This window comes from Callospermophilus lateralis, chromosome 20 (genome assembly GCF_048772815.1).
Source record: "Callospermophilus lateralis isolate mCalLat2 chromosome 20, mCalLat2.hap1, whole genome shotgun sequence".
NCBI classification, from domain to species: domain Eukaryota; kingdom Metazoa; phylum Chordata; class Mammalia; order Rodentia; family Sciuridae; genus Callospermophilus; species Callospermophilus lateralis.
The window spans coordinates 2,295,322-2,323,097 of record NC_135324.1 but is presented as its reverse complement, the minus strand read 5'-3'; the positions used below and the strand labels follow the sequence as shown (position 1 = coordinate 2,323,097).

General features: G+C 37.2%; 1 pseudogene; it reads right to left on the bottom strand.

Moving 5' to 3' along the window:
* Positions 1-2,522: 2,522 nt before the first annotated feature.
* The window catches only part of LOC143385699 (uncharacterized), a 44,127-nt pseudogene continuing 18,873 nt past the window's right edge, over positions 2,523-27,776 (bottom strand).

Below are 27,776 nucleotides of genomic sequence, written 5' to 3'. Positions count from 1 at the left end.
TGACTGAGCCACAGAGCCAGATGTATTGAGAAATCGGCATTCTTTGGCTCTTTCATCAAGGATATGCAGACTCATACAGGCACATGCAAAGGGAAGACCTTTAGTATTTACCTTAGACCTCTAGTACTGAATCTTCCCTCTGGGCCTAATGATAGTTAACTCTCACATGTAAAATGAAGCCAGTTCTGTGTAAGATAACATGGCGTGGAGATAAGCATGAAACCTAGAGATTTACCTCTTGGAATAAAGAATGGTGTGAATATTATTCTCCTGGAATTTATCATTTCAATATTTATTTTTCCAAATAAAGTTAAATGAAATGTTTTTGGATGATGTTTTCTTGACCCAAAGACATATGCAGAGAATAGTATGTTTTTACTTTTTGAACAGGACTTGTAGATGAGAGTCTAGGGGTTTATTTCAATCAAAATTGTGTTTCTCTCTCTGTGGTGTCATGGACTCCTGGAGCTGTAAGATGTGAGGAGGGACATGGTTAGTTTACAGTATCTTATAATTACTGGGTTAAATAGCATGTGTCATGGTCTCCCAGACCCCTCTATCGTATAATCTAATAAGTATAACAAACATTACATTGTAAGTAAGTAGAACAAAAAAGGTCTACAAAATCAAAATATATAATGAAATGAAAAATGTGGGGGCATTAATGCTCCTATAGTGTGTCTTTTTATTTTTACAGTCATCATTTTACATGTATCTGGTTACACTTTTCTACTGGGTATCCAAGACTAAGGGTGGTCCTATATTGTGATGTTTTTCCAACATTTGAGGTTAGTACAGTCTCCTCAGTGATGACTCTCATAGAATTCATGAGCAACTGCAAGGTTTCTTCAGTCCAAAAATCAGGATGGGCCTTGGGACCAGGGTTTTCCCCAGGAAACAATGAGACTATTTCCCCTTTCTGTAACCCTCCTTTTTCTACCTGAATATGCACATTGGCTCCTAGTCTCTTGGGTCTTTCTCCTCTCCCTGATTGGGAGCTTGTGTAACTCTCCAGATTTGTAGATCCCTTAGGGAGTACTGCAACTCTACAAGGTGAAATGTTAAAGTTGTAATTCAAACTAGGGATATCTAGGCATTGTTTTAGTATTCCTAGGTCCTTCCTGTACCTTAATTTTTGCATAATTACAAACAACAGAGTATATAATTTACATAAATATTCCCCAAATAAAACTTGATTAAACATATGAAATAATCCATGGAGACGAAATAGCAGCATTTACCCAATAGAATGTTTTGCTTTATTTGATCCATTAGCAAAGTGAATATTGGGAGGTATGAGACCTACTAATGTTATTAAATGCATGACAAGGTTAACATTAAGAAATTCACTTTATTTAGTAACAAATTGCATCCATAAGGCAAATATGAGTAAAAATGCTCTGTAAGACGGGCATGGTGGTCCATGCCTGTGACCCTAGGGACGTGAGAGCTTTGAAAGTTAAAAGCCAGGCTGCATACCTTGGTGAGGCCTTAAACAACTTAGCAAACCCTATCTCTAAATAAAAATGAAAAAAAAATCTGGGGATGCAGTTTACTGATTAAGTGTCCCTAAGTTTAAGTACATAAATAAAAACTAAAAATTTAAAATTTCATATAAACATTAAGAGACTTCTGTAATAATCAACAATGAGAATTATGTTTTCCTCCAGCTGTGAAAAATAAGAATATTTAGTAATTGTTGATTTATAGTAAAATTATATCCTTTTGGGGATGTGGCTCAAGTGGTAGCGAGCTCGTCTGGCATGCGTGTGGCCCGGGTTCAATCCTCAGCACCACATACCAACAAAGATGTTGTGTCTGCCGATAACTAAAAAATAAATTTAAAAAATTATATCCTTTTAGGTATGCACTATTCTATATTTGTATTTCCTTATTTCTACAATATCAGCTAAATATGTTAAGAAAATTTTCAGCAAAAGCAATTACCCATTTTCTACATTTAAATGATTTTTTTCCCTCCTAGGGCCCAAATACTTCAAGGGATGGGCTTTAGATAAGAAATTTACTTCAAATTTTTATACTTGTCAAGGTGTTTTTGTAAATATTTTGGTGTTTTTGTAAATATTTTGCTGTTATCTAAGGTACATACTTTGGACAAATGGTATTTCACATTTTCTACAGGTATGAGGTAAGAAACTGAAAAATGTCTGAAATTTGAATACAGTCTTGGACACATTCTTTGGGTTTCTATATGGTATAAATCCTCCAGTGTTTCAAAAATGTTTGATCACTGTCCAAAAGCTTTGCAAAAAATTTTCCACATGTCCTCTTACTCGTATGAATTCTGAGGTTTTGAGTAGGGTGTGAACAACTATTGGAGACTCTGACACCTATTTTACACTTGTATAATTTCTGTGCTATCATCTCTCTGGTGTGAAATAGTGTTGAACTACTGTGAAATAAGGGTTGATTCATCGTTAAAGACACTGATGCAATGTTTTCCTTTTAAAACTTCTCTCCAGTATAAATTCTATAATGTTACTAAGATGTGATCTTCAATTTTAAAAGCTTTCCCATTCTTCACATTTATAGGACTTCTCTCTAGGATGGGTTTTCTGGTGTCGAGTAAGTGATGATTTTTGATTAAAATCCCTGCCACGTTCTTCACATTTGTACGGCTTCTCACCAGTATGAATCCTCTTGTGGCAACTAAGATATGAAAATGTAGTAAAAGCTTTGCCACAATCTCTACATTTGTAAGGCTTCTCTCCAGTATGAATCCTTTTGTGACGATCAAGATGTGAGATGCTATTAAAAGCTTTTCCACATTCTTTACATTTGTAGGGCTTTTCTCCAGTGTGGATTCTCTGGTGCTCAGTAAGTGACGATCTTTGCCTAAAAGTTTTGCCACATTCTTCACATTTGTAGGGCTTCTCACCAGTATGAATCCTCTTGTGGGAACTAAGATGTGAGGTGCTATCAAAAGTTTTGCCACACTCTTCACATTTGTAGGGCTTCTCTCCAGTATGAATCCTCTTGTGGCAACTAAGATGTGAAGATTTATTAAAAGCTTTGCCACATGCTCTACATTTGTAGGGCTTCTCTCTAGTATGAATCCTCTTGTGGCAACTAAGATGTGAGTTGGTATTAAAAGCTTTGCCACACTCTTAACATTTGTAGGGCTTCTCTCCAGTATGAATCCTGTTGTGACGATCAAGCTGCGAGTTTCTATTGAAACTTTTAACACACACTTTACATTTGTAGGGCTTCTCTCCAATATAAATTCTCTGGTGATTTTTAAGGCTTGGTTTTTGACTGAAAGTTTTGCAAAATTGTTTACATATGTGGGGCATCTCTCCCGTGTATGTCCACTGGTGACAAATAAGATTGGAGCTTTTATTTGAAGTTTTTTCACATTCTTTGCATGGCCTATCTCCTGTATGAACACTGTGATGTTGAATGAAGTTCTTCAGTGTGTTGCATTCTTCACATTGGTAGGTCTTCGCTGCAGAATAAATTTTTTGGTGTTGAGTAAGAGTTGAACAATCTTTTAAGGCTTTGCTATACTTTTTACATTTACATGTCTTCAGTATAAATCCCCTGAAGTTTAACAAGTTGTAACTTTTCACTAAAGGTTTTTCTGCTTTCTTTTAAATTTGTAGGGTTTCTCACTGTCAAAGTATCTGCTGTGTTTAAAGAATATATGAAAGTATCGGCTTGCTCAACATCTTCTAAACTTATAGGGCTCTCCTATTAATTCTCTTGTATTGAGCAAGCTCTGCACTGTCATTAAGAGCCCTTTCACTTGCACGTTTTGTCTTGACTATGAATATTTGGATTCGTAATAGCTTCTGAGCACTGAAGCACGACTTTCCCACATTTTTCATTTTGGTAAATTTCCTTTAGAAAATGACTAGGAGTTTCTCTATATTCATAATTTTTATCAGCAATGTAAATATCCTGGTAATTACTCAGGGTAGAGACATGGCTAATGGTGTTACTTTATAGCATTATCTATATAGTGCACTTTCCAGAAATCTGTATCAGAATTGTCATTGAGCAATAGTGGGGAAGTAGGAACCTTTCTACAATTTTTAATATTGTCTACTTGGGCACAAGGAGAAATAACTATTTTGTTGCAGAAAAATGGACATTTTGTAAAGAAACTCTCCAAAGTATCACTTTAAGAAATTTGTCTTAAATATCTTCTCTCTGCGAGTGTTTGACTGGAAGTTTAATTTAGTGCTACATTAATAATTGGCCAAGTTAAAAACTGATGCATGGATCATATTTCTTTTCAAATTTTCCACATTAACTTTCAGAGGAAATAGTCTTTAAAATGGCTGTGGTATAAAGACATATAAAGCTCCTCAAAAGTAAGTGGAATAAATTGATTTTTTTTCAGATATTAATTGTTCCTGGTGTGTTTTGACAATATAATTTTTATCATAAATAGGGACTACTAATTGGTTTTGTCTATTATGATTTTTGAACTTTACTCTCACCTATATTTTCCCATTGTTTTCTTCGTTGTAAAGAATCAAGGTCACTCTTTCCATATCTTCCCTCTCTCTTTTATTCCCTGCTCTGGTAAAATTTCTTGAGGATGATGACAAGTCATGGCTGAAATAAATAAAAATAACCATCTTGTTTACTTTATAGGGCTGAGCATATTTTGCAAACATAGGAAACTACAGCAATAAAGGAACATTAGCAGGGGAGTGGATTATTAAATCCAAGTCCATTGTTACTGCAGAAATATATAAATCAAATCACCCTTAAGTTCTCTTTCTGGTACTAGTAAACACATTGCAGAAAACAAGAAAAATAAAACATCCAAGTAGCTCAAGTATCCAAGTTGCAGGTTTTAATCCAAGTTTTAAAACTCAGACTATTGAGAGCATCCAAGAGAAAAAGATGGGTCACCTAGAAATGTGTAACTATATAATTGTGAAATCCTTAGTCGAAACTTCACAACACACAAAGGAATTCAGGGCTATTTTCTAGGGATGAAAGAATAAAATTTTCAACCAAGACATAATATTCACAGCTACTATCTTTCAAAAGAGAAGGAAAATGAAGTCTTTAAATACATAAAAATGCACGCATTACTCATCAACACTAGATCTGTTCTCCACAAAGTACAAAAGGTGATCCTTCATACTAAAATGTAAGTGTGTACAGCGACATAAGTCATATGAAATTCTAAACATTTCTTGGCACAAACAATTTATTTTATTGTAATGATGGGTCTCAAAACATGTAATTTTGCAATAGAATTTGAAAGCATAAAAAGAAAACTGTTGATAGGCATATACCTGTAACAATAATATAATTTTGAAAGGACACATAAATATATTCAATTTTTAAATAAAGTGAAGTCAAATTGGTACTCAAAGAAAATATGAGTAGGAGATTCTTCATTTTTAGTTTTTTTTTGTTGTTGTTGGCAAATGCAAGATCACAAAATTCTGATAAACAAACCTTGGCTATCTGAATTAATTCTAAAAATTACAACTGTAGGTGTATTCAACAGGATACTCTAAGTCTAAGGACACACACATGCTGAAAGCAAAGGGATATAAGAATGACACATACAAAAGTGACTGAAGAAAACCTGGGCTGTCTAAATTATAGCACACAAAACATAGTTTAAGACAGTTACAGGACATAGAAGATGTTTTCAATTTTAAAAAGCCTTTAAGAGGCAAAATAGAGAAAAGGAACCTTTCCCTAGGTTCTGAATTAAGAGTAAATACATTCACAATGAACATCCTACTTCCCAACACACAAAGAAACCACTGAGAGAGTTGAATGAAAACCAAGAATCACTGTCATCCTAGGAGACATCAATCCCCACTTACTGAAAAGGGAAATACAGTGAAGCAAATTGGTAATTGCAAAGCATAAGACTTTGAAAATATTTTTAACTATTGTAGACTAATAGAATCCCTGTTCTTAATCACAAGTGGGATATTATGCTGGATAGACCAATTTTATGTATTAAAACAAAGGTTAATTAATATTTAAGTGATAGTTATTTTGTTACCAATATGGAATAAAAATTTGAAGTCAATAGGAATGTGCAAAAATCCCTAAATATGTCAGTTGATTGAACACTCTTGGGCATGCTGTTGTTCAAAAATTGAAAGATAAAATTAAGATGTTTATGCTACTTAAAGTTATCTAGAGGCTCCAGGTAATATTCATCAAACTCCCGTTGTTAAATTTTCTTTTACAGAGAGAAAAATTAAATTGTATGAATATCCCCCCAAATGCAAATAAAATTAGAAGAATATTTTCCTGCTGAAAAAAAAATACTAAAAGTTACAGCATTCAGTTGTAAATGCAGACATGGAGTCAGGTAGACAGACTTCTGAGTGTGTGTGGTAATAAGCCCTGACATCAATAGCAAATTAAAAACATGGAACACCAGTGTTGTACAATGTTATTCAACAGAGCCATCATGGGCGATGCAAACAAAATATCCCTTGAAAAGAACAGATGAGCGATTTTACAATATTAAACTACAGAACTTTGAAGTGAAAGAATTTATTCTAACTATATATCTTACAAAATGTATGTACACTTGGTTAACTGAAATATGTCACAGAAAGAATACTGCAGAATTATATTCATATAACATCCCTAAACTAAAAAAGAAGCTTTCTGAAAAAAAGAGAATGGTTTTGTGATGGGGAGACAGAAATGAGCCCTTGCTTCCTAGGAATTGATTATTTTTGAGATGTAAACTTTTTAGAGATACATTGCATAACAATTTGAATTAATGTTACCGAATATTTAAAATTTTGGAGACAGTAAGTTTTATTGTGTGGTTTTGGTTATAATGAAAGTTAAGACAAAGAGAACTGCAACATTTCTCAAAGCTACATTTAAAATAATGTGGTCTTTATCCTATAAATAAGAACAAACTCATCCACATACAAATGATGGGCATGCATGTAATCTCAGCTACTAGGAAGTCTGAGGCCGCAGAATTGCAAATTCAAGACATCCTCAATAACTTAGTGAGAACCTCTCTCCAACAATGAGTGAAAAGGAGCTTGGGGTGTAGTTCAGCATGAGAGTATCACTGCCATTAATCCCCATTACATTTACATATAGGAAACTTCAATTTGCATGTACATGGGCAGAATGAAAAGCCAATCAAGATAAAATAAAAAAGTTATAGACAAAAGAGGCTTAATATTTATACAAGCAAAAGCACATATAACATTGGCAATACAAACAAGAGTCATGCATAACTTAATTTGTGAAGCAATTAACTGATATGAGGAATCCCAGTCTATAACATGGATCCTACTGTACACAATGAAAAAGAAAAAAACCAACCAACCAAACTGTAAATATCCATTGATGCATTATTTTACAAATCCTCCTATTCAACTACAACTTACACCATCTCTCAAAAGAGCAGTCTTTTTCCATCTTGACTTTCATTCCATGGCAGATAATTTCACAGAAAATCCATTACACATATTCAGAAAGAACTCTGATGAGGAAGTCTTAGTGAAAAAAAAACTTATGCTCACCCACAAAGAGCAGGTTGCTGTAGGTCTCCAACATCACTTCTCTATATAAATTCTGCTGAGCAGGATCCAGGCATTCCCATTCCTCCTCAGAGAAATCAATAGCCACCTCCCCGAATGTCAATGGCTCCTGAAATACAAATTGGTAGATCAATAGCACAAGGACCAAACCGTTATTCAGTTTTCAGTTTGAATTAAGAGTTAGTAGAACAGACTGTCATGTAGGAGAGTGACCTTAATTATGTAATAATATCAGAGAAAAATACATAAGTCCAAGAACATTGTATGTATTTCATATCAGAATGAAGTGAATGATATATACCGTAATCCAAGAAATGATTAAAAGCCCAACTCCTAACTCTTCTGCCATCAGTGAATGAAATTTGGGGGACATTCCAGATGCAAATCAGACTTGTCAAAGATATTCTCATAAGGTGATTGTGCCCAAGGGAGACAAAAAGAGTGGTAAAAAAGCGTTTGAAAACAGTCTGGTAGTTATTCTCTCTGCTTTGTATCCATGAGAGATTGAGCTCCTGAATATAATTAGTATCAAGTATGATCCATGACACATTCCCAATGTGTAAAATATTAACATTTGGAGACATGTAAAGTGATTCTTCCACTTCGTGAATAGACAGACTTGAAATATTTCAAGTTCTACAAGCAGTTCAACGAGTGAATAAATTTGGTTCAACAGAGGCCCAGACAGCAGCATGTATGTGTTCAAAAGACTGAGGCGAAGTAATGGTTAATAAAAGAAAAAAGACCTTTTAATATAATTGTAATGGAAAAGTAATAACAATAAGTTACTTAAAATTCATACAACTAAGGAAATACATAATAAAATTATTAGTCATAAAACAGGCACAGGGCTGTCATCATCTCTGTGTGCAAAAGGAAGATGAGATCAGTAAGACACACCAGAAGTATCCACACAGGTTTTCCACGTGGGAAGTCCACGTGTGGATGGATCCTAATTTCTTAAACACAGCTACTTTACTGCAAGAATTACCTTGACATCAGAGCATAATCACCCCATCTACACAAATAACCAATTAAAAATCTTCAATAGCAAAGTATTTAAATACTTGAGCCAATTGGAATTGTATGGTATCAAGATTTCATGAAAGGAACAACAACATGACAAATCAGGTTAGTAGATGATTATAGTCACTATTCACAAAATGCAAAAAAATAAAAGTCCTGACATGTTAGAATAAATATATTTTCCACACTGTGACCTTCTGTGACTCATTCCTAAGCAGTGAGTGAGGCAATTCTGGGCAGCTAGAAGTAAAGTCCACATACCTCAGATTCCTTTTGCAAAGAAAGGAAATACTTAGTCTTTCAGAGTCACAATTCTCACCAGTTAAAAGACACATAGCTGCAGCCAGTTTAAGGTCCTCACCTACAATGTCCTTTAAAATTTATTTTTCAAGAAGAAAATGTATGAATTTGCAGAAAATCAAATTGGAGTTGTGGCTCAGTGGCAGAGCACTTGCCTAGCATGTGTGAGGCACCAGGTCTGATCCTCAGCACCACATATAAAGAATAAAAGTACATCAACAATTAAAAAGTATTTTTTAAAAAGTGCTGGGAGCCATTAGCCCAGTAGGTATGACAATTTCCTTGCCAGCATACCCCTATGCTGTTTAGTGGAAGGACTCCTGGAAAGTGACCTTGCTCAAGGACCAGGGAGGATCCGTGTTTAGGGTGTTCCCGGTTTAGGATAATCCGAGTTTAGGAAGATTATTCCTGCCGGGAATAGGGTGGATCCTGCTGCCTGAGTTCCTCTTGAGTTCTAGGGGTCAGACAGTATATTTGGGAGACAGAAGCCCAGTGGAGGTGTGGATTTGGGCAGAGAACGTGGATTTCCCCAGAATGTGTTTGTAGACGGCCGGTATGAGATCAGGAATAAACAATTGTTGTTTGAATCTACAAAGCTGTGAGTGGCTCGTGCTTTGTGCCCAGCCAGACTGCGGCATCTGGTGGCTCATACGCGGAACACCTGAAGCTTGGGGGTAAGTGAAATTGCTCGCCCCTGAGGGAAGGCAAGAGAATGGGTGACCATTTCAAAAAACAATGTGTTCTTCTTTTGATTTATTTTGTTTTTGTTTCAAGCTGCCTATCCCTAAAAATTTCTCAGGCAAACTGGAGAAAATGGTTGACTAAAGGTTTGAGGAAGAGAAAATTGATACAACGATTTTTTATTCCATTTTTGTTTCATTCAGTTTCGGTTTTGTTTTGTGTTATCTTAGTGGGTTGCGTTATCTTTATAGTAGATTAAAACAAACTGAAAAGATGTTAAGTAAATTGTTAGAGGTTCAGAACATGGAGAAAGACATTTTAGATCAAGCAAAAGAGAAGGTCTCTCGAGCTAGTCAGACAGAGGAAGAAAATTTAAAGGAAAAGGGGTTGTTAGGAAAAAGGCCACCACAGGAGGCTGTTACTAACTCCGTTTTATCACAAGTGGGCGTAATTCAACCAACAGCCCCACCGATAGAGACAGCTGAGTGGCCCTCAAACCCCGTAGTTGATAATTGGGATCCTGAGACAGGACCTCAAAGATTAGCATGCCCTGTACTTCAACAGGTAGGAGGGCAGCGAATTCACCGTGCTTTAGATTTTAAAACAGTGAAGCAGTTAAAGGAGGCTGTAACAACCTATGGTCCCCAAGCTCCCTTCACGGTAAGCATGGTCGAATCCATTACTACCTTGGACATGATGCCAGCAGATTGGGCTAGCATGTGTAAATCTGTGCTAAATGGAGGACAATATTTGTTATGGAAGGTTGCCAATGAGGAATTTTGCACAGAGACAGCTAGGCGAAATGCAGCAGCCGGTTACCCTCAAAGAAATCTAGATATGTTATTAGGAAAAGGACCTTATGAGGGTCAAGGGCAACAAATTGAATATGATCCTGCTATATATGCACAAATTGCTGCAGATGCAGTTAGGGCATGGAAGACTTCACAAGGACATGGAGATTTACAAGGTCAGCTATCTAAGGTAATACAGAGAGCTAATGAACCTTACGCTGACTTTGTAGATAGGCTAATTCAAACGGCTGCCAAAATATTTGGGGATACAGAACAAGCAATGCCATTAATAAAACAACTGGCTTATGACCAAGCAAATCGTTGCTGCAGAGAGGTTATTAGACCTTGGAGACATGAAGATTTAAACACATATATTAAATTATGTAGAGATATTAATGAACAAGGGCAAGTCTTGGCAGCTGCAGTACAACAGGCTTTAGATGCCAGGCCAAAAACATGCTATGATTGTGAACAAACAGGACATTTTAAAAGGACTTGCCCCATAGGAGGAGGGTTTAACAAAACTAGGTATCAAAGAAATAGAATACCAGGTATTTGCCCACGATGCCGTAGAGGGAGACATTGGGCTAATGAATGCCATTCTCAAACCATGATAGAGGGTACTCCCTTATTAAAAAACGGACAAGGACCAGGTATTTACCCATGATATCATGGATAAAGGCATCAGGCTCCATTGCCAAAAAACGAACAGCGAGGCCCAATGCTCCGGGGCCCACAACCACAAATATACGGGGCAGTGGAGGAACCCAACAACACCATCAGGGTAGTGCCCAGGACACATAGTCCATTAAATCCCTCATCAGACAAACCCGAGGGAGCACAGGGTTGGACATCTGCGCCTCTGCCAGAGCAGTACTAACTCCAGAGATGGGAGTTCAAATCATTCCCACAGGAATAAAAGGACCTCTTCCCCAAGGAACAGTAGGCTTATTATTGGAACGTAGTTCATCTACATTAAGAGGACTTATAAGTCCTGGGGTAATTGATCCCGATTATGTAGGTGAAATAAAAATTATAGCTAGTTCTCCAAAAGGTATATCAGTAATTTCACCTGGAGATAGAATAGCACACTTGTTAATAGTACCCAGCCTACATAATAAATTTCCTAGTTGTACTGTAGAAAGAGGTTCCAGGGGACTAGGCTCCACAGGTGTAGATTGGCTAGGCTGTCCTTAAATTTAGATTCTCGCCCAATGCTAAAACTAAATATTCAAGGACACGATTTTAATGGGCTACTGGACACAGGTGCTGACCTTAGCATCATATCTAGTCAAGAATGGCCAAAACATTGGCCATTACAACAAGCCACTCAAACGCTTCGAGGCCTAGGAGTGGCGACTAATCCCCATAGAAGTGCAATGATATTAGATTGGAAGGATCCTGAAGGATGTGAAGGAACTATACAGCCATATGTATTGGATCATCTTCCTATAAATTTATGGGGACGAGATGTCCTAGATCAATTAGGTTTGACGTTAAAAAATAACATCAATCCTAATGCGCCCACTACTAGGGCTAGACAAGGTTTTAGGAAAGAAAAAAGATTAGGAAAGCAAGGACAAGGAATAGCAGCAACAATTCAAATAGATCAAGGAACAGACAGACATGGGTTGGATTTTCAGAAAGGGCCACTGAGACAATCAAAATTACTTGGAAATCAGAAAGACCAGTATGGGTTCCTTAGTGGCCCCTGACTAAAGAAAAGATACAAGTAGCCCATGATCTGGTCAAACAACAATTAGCGGAAGGACATATACAACCTTCCATATCTCCCCATAATACTCCCATTTTTGTCATCAAAAAGAAATCTGGTAAATGGAGATTATTGCAAGATTTAAGAGCCATTAATAATGAGATGGTTATTATGGGACCTGCTCAATCAGGGATTCCTCAATTGTCTGCTTTGCCAAAAACCTGGCATGTTTTAGCTATAGATAGTAAAGATTGTTTTTTTCAATTCCAATTCATCCCTAGGATAGTCCACGTTTTGCATTTACTATCCCTGCATTAAATCATGAAGGTCCTGATCAGAGATATGAATGGAAAGTACTCCCTCAAGGGATGGCTAACAGTCCAACTATGTGTCAAATATGTTAACAAAGCAATCCAGCCACTTAGAAATCAAAATCCTGAACTACAAATATTTCACTATATGGATGATGTATTATTGGCACATAAAGATAAAAACATATTGCTGGAATGTTATGCCACACTTACAAACTTAGTAAAAAATTATAATCTAGAGATAGCAATAGATAAAGTACAATTAAATTTCCCAATTAATTATTTAGGAGTTCTATTATCCTCAACCATGGTCCGCCCACCAAAAATTCAAATACGAGTAGATCAACTCAAATCACTTAACGACTTTCAAAAGTTATTGGGAGACATAAATTGCATAAGGCCTTATCTAGGTATACCAACAGGAGAGTTGGGACCTTTATTTGATATTCTAAAAGGGCCATCAGATCCAAACTCACCTCGCATGTTAACTCCTAAAGCAAGAAAGGCATTAAAAATTATTGAGACATACATGGAAAATATACATTTGAATAGAATTGATAAGTTTGCCTTTATTATTTATTGTACTACCAACAAAAAATATTCCTACAGGAGTATTTTGGCAAGGTCCATTATTGTGGATACATTTATCTTATTCTCCTAGCACTATTCTTACTCGGTATCCTGAGGCTGTAGGACAATTAATACTCAAAGGAATAAAAGCAGCGAAGGGAGTGTTTGGAATTTCTCCCAATAAAATTATTACTCCATATACTATGGATCAAATTGATGAGTTAGCTAATGAGTTAAATACTTGGGCAATAATCATGTGCAAATCTAATGTTACATTTGATAATCACTTACCATCTAATCCTTTGTTGTCTTTTTGGTCTAATCATCTTGTAGTTTTTCCAAAAATGACCAAAAAAAACCCCTATCATGAATGCTCCAAATATATTCACTGATGGGTCAAATAATGGTACAGCAGCAGTAGTTACCCCTGATCAAACTTTTACATTTTTAGTACCCAAACAATCAGCTCAAAAGGTAGAGCTTAATGCAGTATTATAAGCTTTTGTGATGTTTAAAGATTCTGTATTTAATTTATTTTCCAATAGTCAGTATATAGTTAATGCTATAGTATCCCTTGAAGATGCTGGTAGGATTTCCCCTTCCTCTACTGTTTTCTCTTTGTTTTCCACTATACAAAGTCTAATCTGGGACAGAAAAGATCCATTCTTTATAGGACCTATCAGAGCACATACAGGATTGTCTGGAGCCCTTAGTTTGGGCAATGACATACATATTTTCTCTACACTAGAAGAAGCTATAAATTTTCATAAAAAGTTCCATGTCAATGCTAATACTTTACAAAAGCATTTTAAAATAACTAAGGAACAAGCTAGACAAATAATAAAACAATGTCAAAATTGTGTGACCTTTTTACCACAAGTTAATCTTGGAGTCAATCCTAGAGGACTGATACCTAACCATATTTGGCAGATGGATGTCACACACTTGCCAGAATTTGGAAAATTAAAATATTTACATGTTACAGTTGATACTTCTTCCGGATTTTTGATGGGCTCCCTTCATGCCGGAGAAAAAACTAAAGATGTTATAGCTCATTGCTAACAAAATTTTGCCACTGTGGGCGTTCCTAAACAGTTAAAAACCGATAATGGTCCTGGTTATACTTCTACCTCTTTTAAACAATTTTGCCCATCATTTGGTATTACTCATCTAATAGGAATCCCATACAATCCTCAGGGACAAGGCATAGTTGAAAGAGTTCATCAAACTATTAAAACGTACTTATTAAAGCAAAAAGAGGGAATTGGAAAGGTATATATATCCCCCAAAGATAAACTTAAAATAACGCTTTTTACTTTAAACTTTTTAAATTTGGATTCATCAGGACTTAGTGCTGCAGAAAGACATATGTATCCAAAAAATGTACATAAGCCTAAGGTACTTTGGAAAGATATTCTAACAGGACAATGGAAAGGTCCTGACCCAGTGATTGTCTGGAGTTGGGGTTCTGTTTGTGTTTTTCCACAGGGAGAACAGCAGCCAACTTGGATTCCAGAAAGACTAACTAAAGCAATTTCTACAGATCAAAAAGAAGATAATTTGAGTCAAATCCATAACAGCTGATATCCAGAACTCCAGCTTGGCCATTCTTACATCTATGATAGTGATTAACCAGGATGCTTTTTTCAATATCTATTTTATTATTGCATTTTTCCCACATCATAAGGTTCTATTTTATTTATTGAGCTCATACAAACCTAGGTTAATGTTTTTCTGATCAGTTTTATTTTTTGACTGGAGTTTTTAAACATTGCAATGGAGATTTCACCTAGGTAAAGATACAAGGCCTTTATTATTGTCTTATATGTTGTACTCTTGTGTTTTGTGTTGTATGTCTGTGTGTGCATATGTCCATATATCATATATGAGGAGTGCTCATGAAAAAGGATCCGAATTATTTATTTTTTATTCACATGATTTAAATGGCTTAATTTAAATTAGGTAAACAGCTGTTAAGGATTGTTTTTAAAGGAGGTTAACAGATCTGTTTGTTTACTTTCACCTTTCCTTTTCATTATATTTTATAATTCTTTTCAGGATAATGTCTCTTTAGCATCATTGCCAGAATTTCTATCTTCATCCCAGTGCCAGTGAAGATAAAGATAAAACCAAACTACAGCTTCTATATTAGCTATCACAGTAAACTATATAAACTGATGCATCAATGAAGGAAACGGACTTTGGGAGGAGACAAACATATTGATAGATTCCTCCGCTTTGAACTGCTTGCAGAACTTGCCTGGACTATGTAACTATCGTTTGGTGCAGCGAATTGTGGTAATGCTGGCATATCTTTGCTGATGGTGTCACCAGTGATGCAATTTTTCCAAAGGAGCTGTCAATTGGCTTGGTGTCGTGGCATTTCTGTATCCTCCTCCCTTCTACTAGTGATGGTCTGAAATTTGGGGGCCAATGGCTATATGCTGGACCGGTAGTCAGTGATAGGTTGATACCACTGCAATTGGATCATACCCAAGACAGGAGGCTGACGCCTAAAGGTCAGTTTTCCGATGACGGGTAAGAACCATATGTTGAATTGGACAACCTACCAGGCACGGTCCTTAAGCCACATTACTTGTTGTTTAATTAATCAGAAGGGGGGAGATGCTGGGAGCCATTCGCCAAGTAGGTATGACAATTTCCTTGCCAGCGTACCCCCATGCTGTTTAGTGGAAGGACTCCTGGAGAGTGACCTTGCTCAAGGACCAGAGCGGATCCGTGTTTAGGGTGTTCCCGGTTTAGGATAATCCGAGTTTAGGGCGTTCACAGTTTAGGAAGATTATTCCTGCCGGGAATAGGGTGTATCCTGCTGCCTGAGTTCCTCTTGAGTTCTAGGGGTCAGACAGTATATTTGGGAGACAGAAGCCCAGTGGAGGTGTGGATTTGGGCAGAGAACGTGGATTTCCCCAGAATGTGTTTGTAGACGGCAGGTGTGAGATCGGGAATAAACAATTGTTGTTTGAATCTACAAAGCTGTGAGTGGCTCGTGATTTGTGCCCAGCCAGACTGCGGCAAAAAAGAACATATTTTTTGCACTGGTTGGCACAAATGTCACTAGTTCATGTCTCAAACTTGCCGTCTTTCACCTAATTCTGATGCCACTTATAAGTCCCAGAATGTCATCTATACTGCTGATCAACTTCCTGTAAATTGGGGGACCCTACAACTACCAAACATAGAAAGGAGCATTCAATATTAATATATTAGTTATCTACAACTCTAACAAATGAATTAAACACAACCATGATAAAATCCTAACAACCTATTGCACAAATACTAAAAAATTGCTTCTAAAGGCTATATGGAGAAGGCAGGCATACAGAGTGGTCAACAATTCTGTAGAATAAGTTTACAGGACTGAAATATCTGATGCTGACATTTACTATGAACTTATAGTAACTCAAAAGGCAAGATGTGGCAAGGTGAGATTAGTGGAATGAAAACCTAGAAATAAACTCAAACACACAAGAGAAGTCAGGACTTCACTGGAGATGATAGGATTTTTTTAATGAATTATGAACACCTTGGCATCTGTATGCAAAGAGATGAATTAGACACAGAACTTACAACTAAGATATCATCTCACTCCAGTCAGAATGGCAGCTATTATGAAGACAAACAATATTGTTGGCGAGGATGTGCGGGAAAAGGTACACTCATACATTGCTGGTGGGACTGCAAATTGGTGCAGCCAATATGGAAAGCAGTAAGATTCCTTGGAAAGTTAGGAATGGAACCACCATTTGACCCAGCTGACCCTCTTCTAGGATTATACCCAAAAGACCTAAAAGTAGCATACTACAGAGAAACAGCCACATCAATGTTTATAGCTGTACAATTCACAATAAACTGTGAAGCCAACCTAGATGCCCTTCAGTGGATGCATCTATAAAGAAAATGTGTTACATATACACAATGGAATATTACACACCAATAAAAGAATAAAATCATGACCCTTGCAGGTAAATGGATGGAGTTAGAGAAGATAATGCTAAGTGAAGTTAGCCAATCCCAATAAGACAAATACTGAAACTTTCCTCTGATATAAAAAGGCTAATTCGTAGTGGGGATGGAAAGGAGCATTGGAGAAATAGATGAACTTTAGATAGGGCAGAGGGTGGGAGGGGAACAGAGGAGATAAGGAAGTAGGAAAGACTGTGGAACGAGACGGATATCATTATCTTTAGTACATTTATTAAAACAAATGATATGACTACTTTGTGTACAACCAGAGACATGAAAAAATGTGCTCTATTAGTATAATATTAGCTGAATTGCATTCTGTGGGATATATCAAATTAGAATAAATACAATTTAAAAAACGTATTTCTTTTAATCCCTATTAAAAAATTGAAGATTAAAACCGGGTACTTGCACAAGCAAGGCAACTTCTGTACCACTGAGCCACATCCCTAGCACAAATGTACCTCACTAATATTGGTTATTTCTTTTTGAAAGACTTTCTTATTTCCTTCCTTCATGTCCATTGTTTGTCACTCCTCATATCCATTGTTTTATACCATTTATTATTAAAATGATCTTTTCTCCTATCTTAAGTAACACTATACTATTATTATTAGTTTCTTGACACAAGCTAAGAACACCAAGTGGTCGACCACAACCTTCTCCTGTTTTACACCTACTTTTTGTAGATTTGCCTGTGTCAAACCCAAACCTCATTTCCCTGCTGATCAGTGTCCTCAATCTCAGCAGGCATTCAGTCCCAGGGGCTTTCTCGTCTCCTTGCTCTTGCATGAGCCCAGAGTGGGTCTCCCTCATCCCCACTAGGACATCAGCCCTGCATTTGTACCTACCACACCTAGATACCAGACCGGGCCGGGAAGACAAAACAGAGAAACAACCCAAGGGCAGTAAGCTGTGTGAGACGAGAGTAAGGTTGCCCATCTACAGGAGCAAACCAAACCCTGGCACATAAGTGGCACATAGAGAAACCCGACGTGCTATTTTCAGATTGCCCTTAAGAATAACTCACACATGTGCTTATGAAAAAATCCAATTTACACAATCATTGTGATTTTTTTGTACCAGGAATTGAACCCAGCACTTCTCCACTTAGGCACAACCCCAGCTTTTTAAAACATATTTTACTTGGACACAGGATCTTGTCAAGTTGTTTAGGACACCACTTGACTGCTGAGGCTGGCTTTGAACTCACAATCCTCCTGCCTCCCTGGAATCACAGGAGTGAGTCATCAAACCCAGTTATCATCTTTCAGTTTGATCATTGTATTACCAACTCCACTCTCTCAAAATCCAGTGCCAACAGATTTGCCACCATTTTTTAAATTCCTGAAATCATGTGAAACTGATTATATGTGCCCACATTTACCTTTCTGTTACAAAATCAGTCCTCATTTTAGAAGAAAAAAACTGACCTGTAGTTAAAGCACAGTATACAAAAAATGGACCTAACAAATATCTATGAGATACTTTAACAATAGCTAATTACACTTTATTGTCACCTGTTGATGAAACTGTCTCCAAAATAGGGAGTCATTTATGACCTTAGATATGATCTAACAAATATGAACATGGAGACTTCATGCCTTGTATGTTATCAGGCCATTATAGCCTGAAATAAGAAAGCAACAGCAAGAAAAATGCAAAATACTACAAAAAAACCTCATCCTTAATAAAAACACAAAGGTAAACTATTCCATAAATTAGTACAAGGGAAGAATAAAGATCAGAAATAAAATTAAGAAAATGGAGAATGAAAGAATAATACAAATGACTGATGAAGAAACAGTTGGTTCTTTGAAATGAATAAAATGAAAAAAAACCTTTAGACAAAGCAAATCAAAAAGAAGATTGAATTCTTAAAATCAGGAAAGTGGAGCTCTTACTAAAGAAACCAATGTAATTCAGAGGATTATCAGGGACTACTGGAATATTGAAGTACATTGGAAAATCTAGAAGAAATGATTAAATGCATAAGTGTATATAATCTACCAAAATTGAAGCAGGTAGATTGACAAACCCAAAATAAAAATAAAAAGCAGGACTGGGGTTATGGCTCAGTGGTACAGCACTTGCCTAGCATATATGAGGCCTTGGGTTTAATCCTCAGCACCACATTAAAAAATGAATTTAAAAAATAATAAAGGCCTTTCACCTATAGCACAAGAATTAAAAACCAAGAGTCAACAAATGGGATAGATTCATACTAAAGTTTTTTTCTCAGCAAAAGAAATAATCTGTGAGGTGAACAGGGAACCTACATCCTGGGAACAGTTTTTTTTTTTTTTTAACCTCTCACACATTAGATGAGCTCTTTATATATACTAGAGATTAGAGCTCTAACAAGATAAGTACCAAAAAACCAAATAATCCAATCAATAAATGGGCCAAGGACCTGAACAGACATTTCTAAGAGGATATACAATCAATCAATATATGAAAAAATGCTCATCACCTCTAGCAGTCAGAGAAATGCAAATCAAAACTACTCCAAGATAGCATCTCACTCCAGTCAGAATGGCAGCTATTATGAAGACAAACAATAAGTGTTGGCGAGGAAAAGGTACACTCGTACATTACTGGTGGGACTGCAAACTAGTACAACAAATTTGGAAAGCAGTATGGAGATTCCTTGGAAAGCTGGGAATGGAACCACCATTTGATCCAGCTATCCGTCTTCTTGAACTATACCAAATGGACCTAAAAACAGCATACTACAGGGACACAACCACATCAATGTTTATAGCAGTACAATTCACAATAGCTAAACTATAGAACCTACCTAGATGTCCTTCAGTGGATGAATGGATTAAAAAAATGTGGCATTTATACTCAATGGAATATTACTCAGCACTAAAAAAGAACAAACATGGCATTTGCAGGTAAATGGATGCTGTTGGAGAAGATAATGGTAAGTGAAGTTAGCCAATCCCAAAAAAACAAATGCCATATGTTTTCTCTGATATAAGGGGGTAACTCAAAGTTGGGTGGGGAGGAAGATCACCTCGAGGTAGGGAATAGGGGTGGGAGGGAAAGGGAGGGAGAAGGGGAATAGCAAGGATGGTGGAAGGATATGCTCATCATTATACAAAATTCACATATGAAGATTTGAATTTGGTGTCAGCATACCTTATATAAAAACAGATATGATAAATTGTATTATAAAGGTGTATTAAAAATTGTAACGCAAAAAAAAAACAATAAGAGCTCATGTATAATGGCATAATTTGCTATGAACATACTTTATATACAGAGTTATGAAAAACTGTAGTGTGAATGGATAATTATGAATATAATGCATTTCACTATTGTCATGTATAAAAGAAATAATAAAGGTCCTCAAAAAATTTTTTTAAAAAGAATGCAATTGCAGCAGTAATATGAAACCTTCAAAAAAAAACAGTTCTATACAACAGGAATTTAATACTAAATACTGGATCATTAAGAAGGAATTAACATAATGCTTCTCAAATGATTCTATAAATAGAGAAGCAGATATAAAATGTTACAAATAGTAAAGAAAGGGGTTGGGGCTGTAGCTCAGTGATAAAGGGCTTGCCTCGCATGAGTGAGGCACTGGGTTCAATCCTCAGCACCACATAAAAACAAAGTTCATCTACAACTAAATAATTTAAAAAGACAAATTATCTCTGTTTGCAAATTAAATGATTTAAACTTTAGAAAATTGTACAGTTTTCACCAGAAGACTTTTAGAGCTGATGAACAAGTTCAGAAAAGTTGAATAAATAAATAATCAAAACCTTTGGCTAAAATAATAAATCTATTGAGAAAAACATCAGAAAATTCATTCTATTTCAAATGACTTAAAATGATTCATTACAAGTCTTAGCAAAGATAAGAAATAGCACTACAAGCAAATTTACAAAAATAATAAAACCCCAGAAAAGGAAGCAGTTCTGGAACCCTGTAAATTCTGTAGACCGTCAACCCAGAGACCTCACTATTCCCGACTTCAAATTCTAGGACCGCACCATAGGGACAGAAGCAGAGTCCTTCTGGGGAGAGACACAGAGACCAGCGAGACGACACAAGCTACAGAGACCTACAGAATTTACTTCAGTTGATTATTGACAAAGGTTCCAAAGTATGGAGAGAAGAAATCCTCTTTAACAACTTATGCTGGGAAAATGGAATATTCACACCTCAATGTCGACTGGACTGAAGACCAGAGAATACACCCCAGAACTTTAAAATTGATAAGATAAAACCTAGGGGAGCACTGGAGTAGGCAGGTGTGGGGAGCCACCCTGAGCTTCTGTAGCCTCTTCACCTGGCCCTGAGCCCAGGGGATTCTGGTTTGGGTTTGCAAGCAACTTGGTGGCTCCTCCCACTTAATGGATTATGCAGAGCAGGGACCTCAGTCTTTGCTGGGCCAGGGGGGCTGCTCTGGTGGCCCTGGAGTTGGGCATCGCCCATTGGGCCTGGACAGCCCACCTCCTACCTTAAGTGGCCAAGGAACATTCTATGGCAAACCTTTGCTGTTCCCCCATGTGAATAAACGAAACCTGGGCTCTCATCCTCCCCTTCCAGTGTGGAAGCTCGACCCCTAAGAGCCATCCCATCTCCACTTTCTACAGTTACTTCCTGGGTCAGGTGGCATTGATGCCTTCCTTAGCTTAGCTTTATTTTACAGCCACCTCACTCCACGCAGGGGAGCCCAGCTGCCATTGCCTGTGAGGGCCTTGGTGAGAGGCAGTGACTCTAAAAAATACTCAGAGCACAGCAAATAATATCAAGGACCAATAATGGGTATGGCTATGCACAGCAAAGGGAAAATAACAGCATAAAGAGACAACATACTGAAAGAGAAATTTAGCCATTTACTACTCTGACAAATGATTAATATCTGAAATATACTATATATTTTATACATATTTATAGATACATATTTCAGAGAGAGATATATAGCTGCATTTCAGAGAGCTCTGTCTGAAATCTCTGAAATCTCTCTCTGAAATATGTCTCTCTGAAATAGCTCTGAAATCTCAGAATTATCTCTGTCTCTCTGAAATGTCTCTGTCTCTAAAATATCTCTGTCTCTGAAATGTCTCTGTCTCTCTCTGAAATGTATGTCTCCCTCTGAAATGTCTCTGTCTCTCTGAAAAGTCTCTCTCTGTCTCGTCTCACTGTCTCTGAAATATCTGTCCCTCTGTCTCTGTCTCTCTCTGAAACGTGTCCCTCTGAAATGTCTCCATCTGAAATCTGTCTCTCAAATCTCTCTCTCTCTGGCTCTGTCTCAAATCTCTCAAATCTGTCTCTTAAATCACTCTCTCTATCTCTGTCTCTCTCTGAAATATCTCCGTCTCCCTCTGAAATGTCTCCCTTTGTCTCCATCTGTCTCTCAAATCTCTCGCTGAAATGTGTCTGTCTCCCTCACTGAAATATCTCCCTCAGTCTCTCTCTGAAATGTCTCTTTCAGTCTTTCTCTCTCTGTCTCTGAAATGTCTGTCACTCTCTGCTCCCTCTGAAATTTCTCCCTGTCTCCATCTCTGTCTCTCAAATCTCTGTCTCTCTTCAATGTCTGTCAGTCTCTCTCTCTGAAATGTCTCCCTCGAAATGTCTATGTCTCTCCAATCTCTGCTCTGAAATATCTCTTGCATGTCTCTCTCTGAAATGTCTCCCTCTCTGAAGTATCTCTGAAATGTCTGTCTCTCCCTCTGAAATATCTCTCTGAAATGTGTCTCACTATGTCTCTCTGAAATGTCTTTCTATCTCTGTCTCCCTCTGAAATGTCTATGTCTCTGTCTTTCTGTCTCTGTGTCTCTATGTCTCTCTATCCAATCTCTCTCTGTCTCTCATCTCTCTAATCTCTGTCTCTCATCTCTCTAATCTCTGTCTCTCACTGTGTCTCTCTCAAATCTCTCTGTCTCTCTGACACACTCACACACTCTAACTCACACACTCTCACACACTCTGAAATGTCTATATATATTTAAGAAATCAACATGAAAATAAAATACAAATTAACCCATTCAACACTTGGACCAAAAAAAAACAAAAAAACAGAAGCTTCTCAAAGAAGTTAAAATGGCCAACAATTTTGTGAAAACATTTCAACCTCTTTAGGCATCTCAGAAATGCAAATCAACTGTCTCCTGAGATTTTGCCTCACTGTAGTCAGAAGAGCCATCATCTAGAGAAAAAACCACCACCAGTGCTGGCAAGAATGTAGGGAACAGGAAACCCTTATCTAATGTGGGTGGGAGTGAACCGGTACAGCCAGAATGGAAATCATTAGGTGATTTCCTTAGAAAACTAAAACTGGAATTATGTGATACAGCTAATCTATGAGCTCACTCCTCAGTATATATTTCAAAGAATTAAAGGCACCACACACTAACCATTTCCATGTTTACCCCCACACGATTTGCAATGGCCAAGTTATGAGATCTAGCCAGGTGTGCATTAACTGATGAAGGGATAAAGAAAATGTGCTGTCCATACACAATGGGGATTTATTCAACCACAAAGAGCAAAGTCAACTGTTGGCAAGAAAATGGATGCAATTTGGGAGCAGCATGTTAACTCCAATAAGCCAGACGTACAACAATTAGTGTTGTAGGTTTAATCTCCTAGGTGGAATGAATGGAAAAGAAAAAAGGCATCTTTTGAAAACAGAAGATAAAACATTAAGATAAAGGAAGGGAATCAGTGAGGGCCAGGAGATAGTGAGGAGTGAAACTGATCTCAATGTAATGTTCTTCTAAGAACATGCTGCAATGGAAACAGCCACATTGTATGATTAACAGGAAATGGAGCAATGTTTACGCATTCCACTGACTACTGTTGCTTTTGCCTCATTTGTGATTTCTATTTCCAGGTGGTAATGCAAAATTGAAAGGCACAAAAACTTGACAGATGGACTAAAGAACCAAGGTACTGGACTTTCCTGATGCTAGAAAATATCAATTTTATTTATTTTTCCTGTCCAGTCCCATAAAGTGCAATTAAACGAGATGGTATCATGGGTAAGATAGGAGGTTTCCCCCAAAGGTTCATGTATGAAATTGTGCAAGACTGCTCAGAGGTGAAATGGTTGCATTATGAGCACAACAAACAAACCCACTGACACGCATCAACTGGGAGTTATAATTAGGAAGATGGTTGTGTCTGGAGGAAGTGGCTTGCTGGGGTCTGCCTTTGGAGTTTATGTAACGTCCCTGTTTAAGGCATCCTCTCTTGGCTCTGTGGCAGTCATGTTCTGAGCTGATTTCCTTTGTCACACCCTTCCATCCTGATGCTCTGCCTCAGCTATGACCCAAAGCTATGGTGTTAGTGACTGGAATGAACCTCTAAATCCATGATGAGCCAGAATAAAATATTCCTCCCTCCAAGTTGTTCTTCTCAGGTTCTTTGGTCACAGTGATTCAAAGCCACCTCAAAGCAGGGTTTCTGAGTAAGTAACTATTTATTTAAATAGTGAAACAAATTTAAGGGGTGAATCTGGCTTCCTGTGAGATGTAGTAAATTATATTAACAAAGAAACAAATCGTGTTTCAAAATGGAGAAAAAATAGGATACAAACATGGAAGATACTTAATAGAAACTAGTTGAGGGAGAATGGCACTAATGAGGACCTAAAATAATTTCCACAGTACAGTGGAGGAAAATGCAAACTTAAAAATAGTGGTCAGATTATGAGTTTTGTAGGGGTAGAGAATTTCCAAAAAAAAGCACCTACATATGAAACTTAAAAAATGTGAAAAAATGAAAAATATTTTTTCTTAGCCCATCTGAGGAATGATATCACAAGACAACCTGGCATTTTGAAGATAAGGGATTTGTGAAAAGCAGGCTACATATCTTTGATCTCTCCCTGAAAACTATATAATCTAGTAAAGTTAAATCAGTATTTTTGAGCCAGTCCAGAAATATATAGATGTCTGGGGGAGTGAAACTGAAGTCCTTGAGCCCAGCATGTGTATGTTCCCCACAATCATCCATGTTATTCCTCAGGAATCACAGAACATGTGTCAAGAAAAATGGGGTGACACTTACAGAATGTTTCTCACCTGGCGCTAATGTGAAGACCACTACTGACTGCTAGATCTCTGGAGTAATCTCTCACATATTTCCTACAGCATTTAAAAAATCCTTAATTGCAAAGAAATAGCACCAAACCTAGGCCAAATGACGCTTGGAAAAAACTCACTATAGGTGAGAATTGAGAATAAGGCCATTGCCTGGATCCCTGCAAACTTCCAATTCCCACCAAAACCCCTAAAACTAATGTACAAAACACTGTTTAAAATACACTTCCGCTCGTGGGTCTGGGGTGTTGTTACTCTGTAGGTTTGTAGTGCTCTTGTAGGGTTCCAAGATCCCTCCTTGGTGGGGAAGGACAATATTAACTGATCCCAATATCCACAATATATTGCCTATGAAAAATTGTTGTTATTAAGACATTTACAGTTTAGTCTCAATGTACAAAAATGTTGGATTCAATTATTATCTAAACATAATAGTAGTTAAAATACAGGATGTTAAATAGTCAAATTTGAGGGGAGAAGAAAAATAAAAGAAAAAACAAAAGGGCTATACAATACCTCTATATTATATTATACAGATGACTCAGTCCTCCTATTTCATGCAAAGTTCCTGGTTTCACACACATTGGGGATGTGAGGTGGGAGAATAGAGGGGCAGAACAGAAAACAAAAAGAAGAAACCAGGGTTGTTGCTAGTTTCAGAGATCCATTTCTTTTCTGTTTGTCTTCTCATGATGAGGTTGTCTGTTTTAAGATGGTGTCTTCTGGATGGTGTAGGTAACCAGGGTGGGAAGTCTGTTCCTGGTGTAGGGTGTCTGGAAGTGAGTAGTGCTACCCACCAGTCCCTGCAGAGAGATTGCACCTCACGCATCTCTTTTTGGGACCCCTTGTCTGACTTGAGCACCCAATATTGTCTCCCTCTTTTGCCTGGAGAATGTCCAGCTCCTGATCTCTCTGTAGGACTCCAAACTTTATTCCCATCCCCTCTCACTTAGCAGTTCCCCACTGTGGGACCTCTCACAGCCAGGCTCACACCAGGTGGGTGTGCCCTGGTCACATTACAGCTGCCCAACTGGCAGACCCACAGAGCTGGAAAGGAAGACACACGTGCAACATGAAAAGAAAAGAAAGTACCCCAAACAAATCAAGACAACATATCATTAGAATCATTGGCAGCCAGAGCAGAAAAAAATGACAGAGGAAAGACTTCAGGATATACACGATTAAAATGTTCTGTGACCTCAGGGAAGATGTAAGAGAGCAGATACAAGCAATGAAAGGTCACTTTGACAAGGAGCTACATAAACGGCTCCAAGAAGAAGGAATCATATTACATATAGGGGAAAACCAATTAGGATACAGACTTTTCAACACAGACGCTGAAAGATAAAAAGTCCTGAAACAACACATATCAAGCTCTGAAAGATAATGGGTGCCAACCAAGAATCTTGTATCCAGCAAAATTAACCTTCAGATTTGAAGGTGAAATAAAAACCTTCTACAATAAACAAAAGTTAAAAGAACTTATAGCTAGAAAATTGGCACTGAAAAAACATCCTTCACAAAATATTCCATGAAGAGGAAATGAAAAACAATGAAAATCAGCTGAGGGCCATAGTACCCTAAAGGAAAAACTAATCAAAGAAGAAAAATCAAGTCAAACAAAAATAGAGAAATATGTCTGGAAATACAAACCATGTCTCAATAATAACCCTGAATGCTAATGGCTTAAACTCACCAAACAAAAGACATAGGCAAGCAGACTGTATTTCAAAAAAGAGACCCAACAATATGCTGCCTACAGAAGACTCATCTGACAGGAAAAGATACACACTGACTGAAGGTGAAATGTTGGGAAAAATCATGCCACTCACATGGACTGCGGAAGCAAGCAGGGGTGTCCATACTCAGACTTCAAGCCAAAATTGATCAAAATGAATAAAGAAGGACACTACATACTGCTCAAGGGAACTACACACCAACAAGACATAACAACCATAAATATAAGTGCCCCAAACAATGGTGCAGCTATGTCCAAACAAACTCTTCAAGTGCAAGAGTCAAATCGACCACAACACAATAATCTTGGGTGACTTTAGCACACCACTCTCATCACTGGACAGATCCTTCAAACAAAAATTGAATAAAGAAACTATAGAGCTCAATAACACAATCAATACCTTAGACTTAACTGACATATATAGAATATTTCGACCTGTATCAAGTGCATACACATTCTTCTCAGCAGCACATGGATCCTTCTCAAAAATAGACCATATACTACGCCAGGGGGCAACACTTAGCAAATACAAAAAGATTCTGCCATGCATTTTATCAGACCATAATTGGATGAAATTGGAAATGACAAAATTAAAAATAAAAATTTTGCCAACACCTAGAGTCTAAAAAACAAAACAAAATGCTACTGAATGAACAATGGGTTACAGAAGACACAAGGAGGACATTACAAAATTCTTAGAGGTAAACAAGAACACAGACACAACATAGCAAACTCTTTTGGACACTATGAAAGCTGTACTAAGAGGAAAATTCATTGCATGGAGTTCATTCCTTAAAAAGAAAAAGTCAACAAATAACTGATCTCACACTTCATCTCAAAGTCCTAGAAAAAGAACAAACCAACAGCAAAAGCAGTAAAAGGCAAGAAATAATTAAAATCAGAGCTGAAATCAATGAAATCAAAACAAAGCAATTGAAAAACTGACAATAATAAGTTGGTTCTTTGAAAAAAATAAATAAAATTGACAGGCCTTTAGCCTTGCTAATAAAGAGAAGGAGAGAGAGCCCAGATTACTAGCATACATGATGAAAAAGGCAAT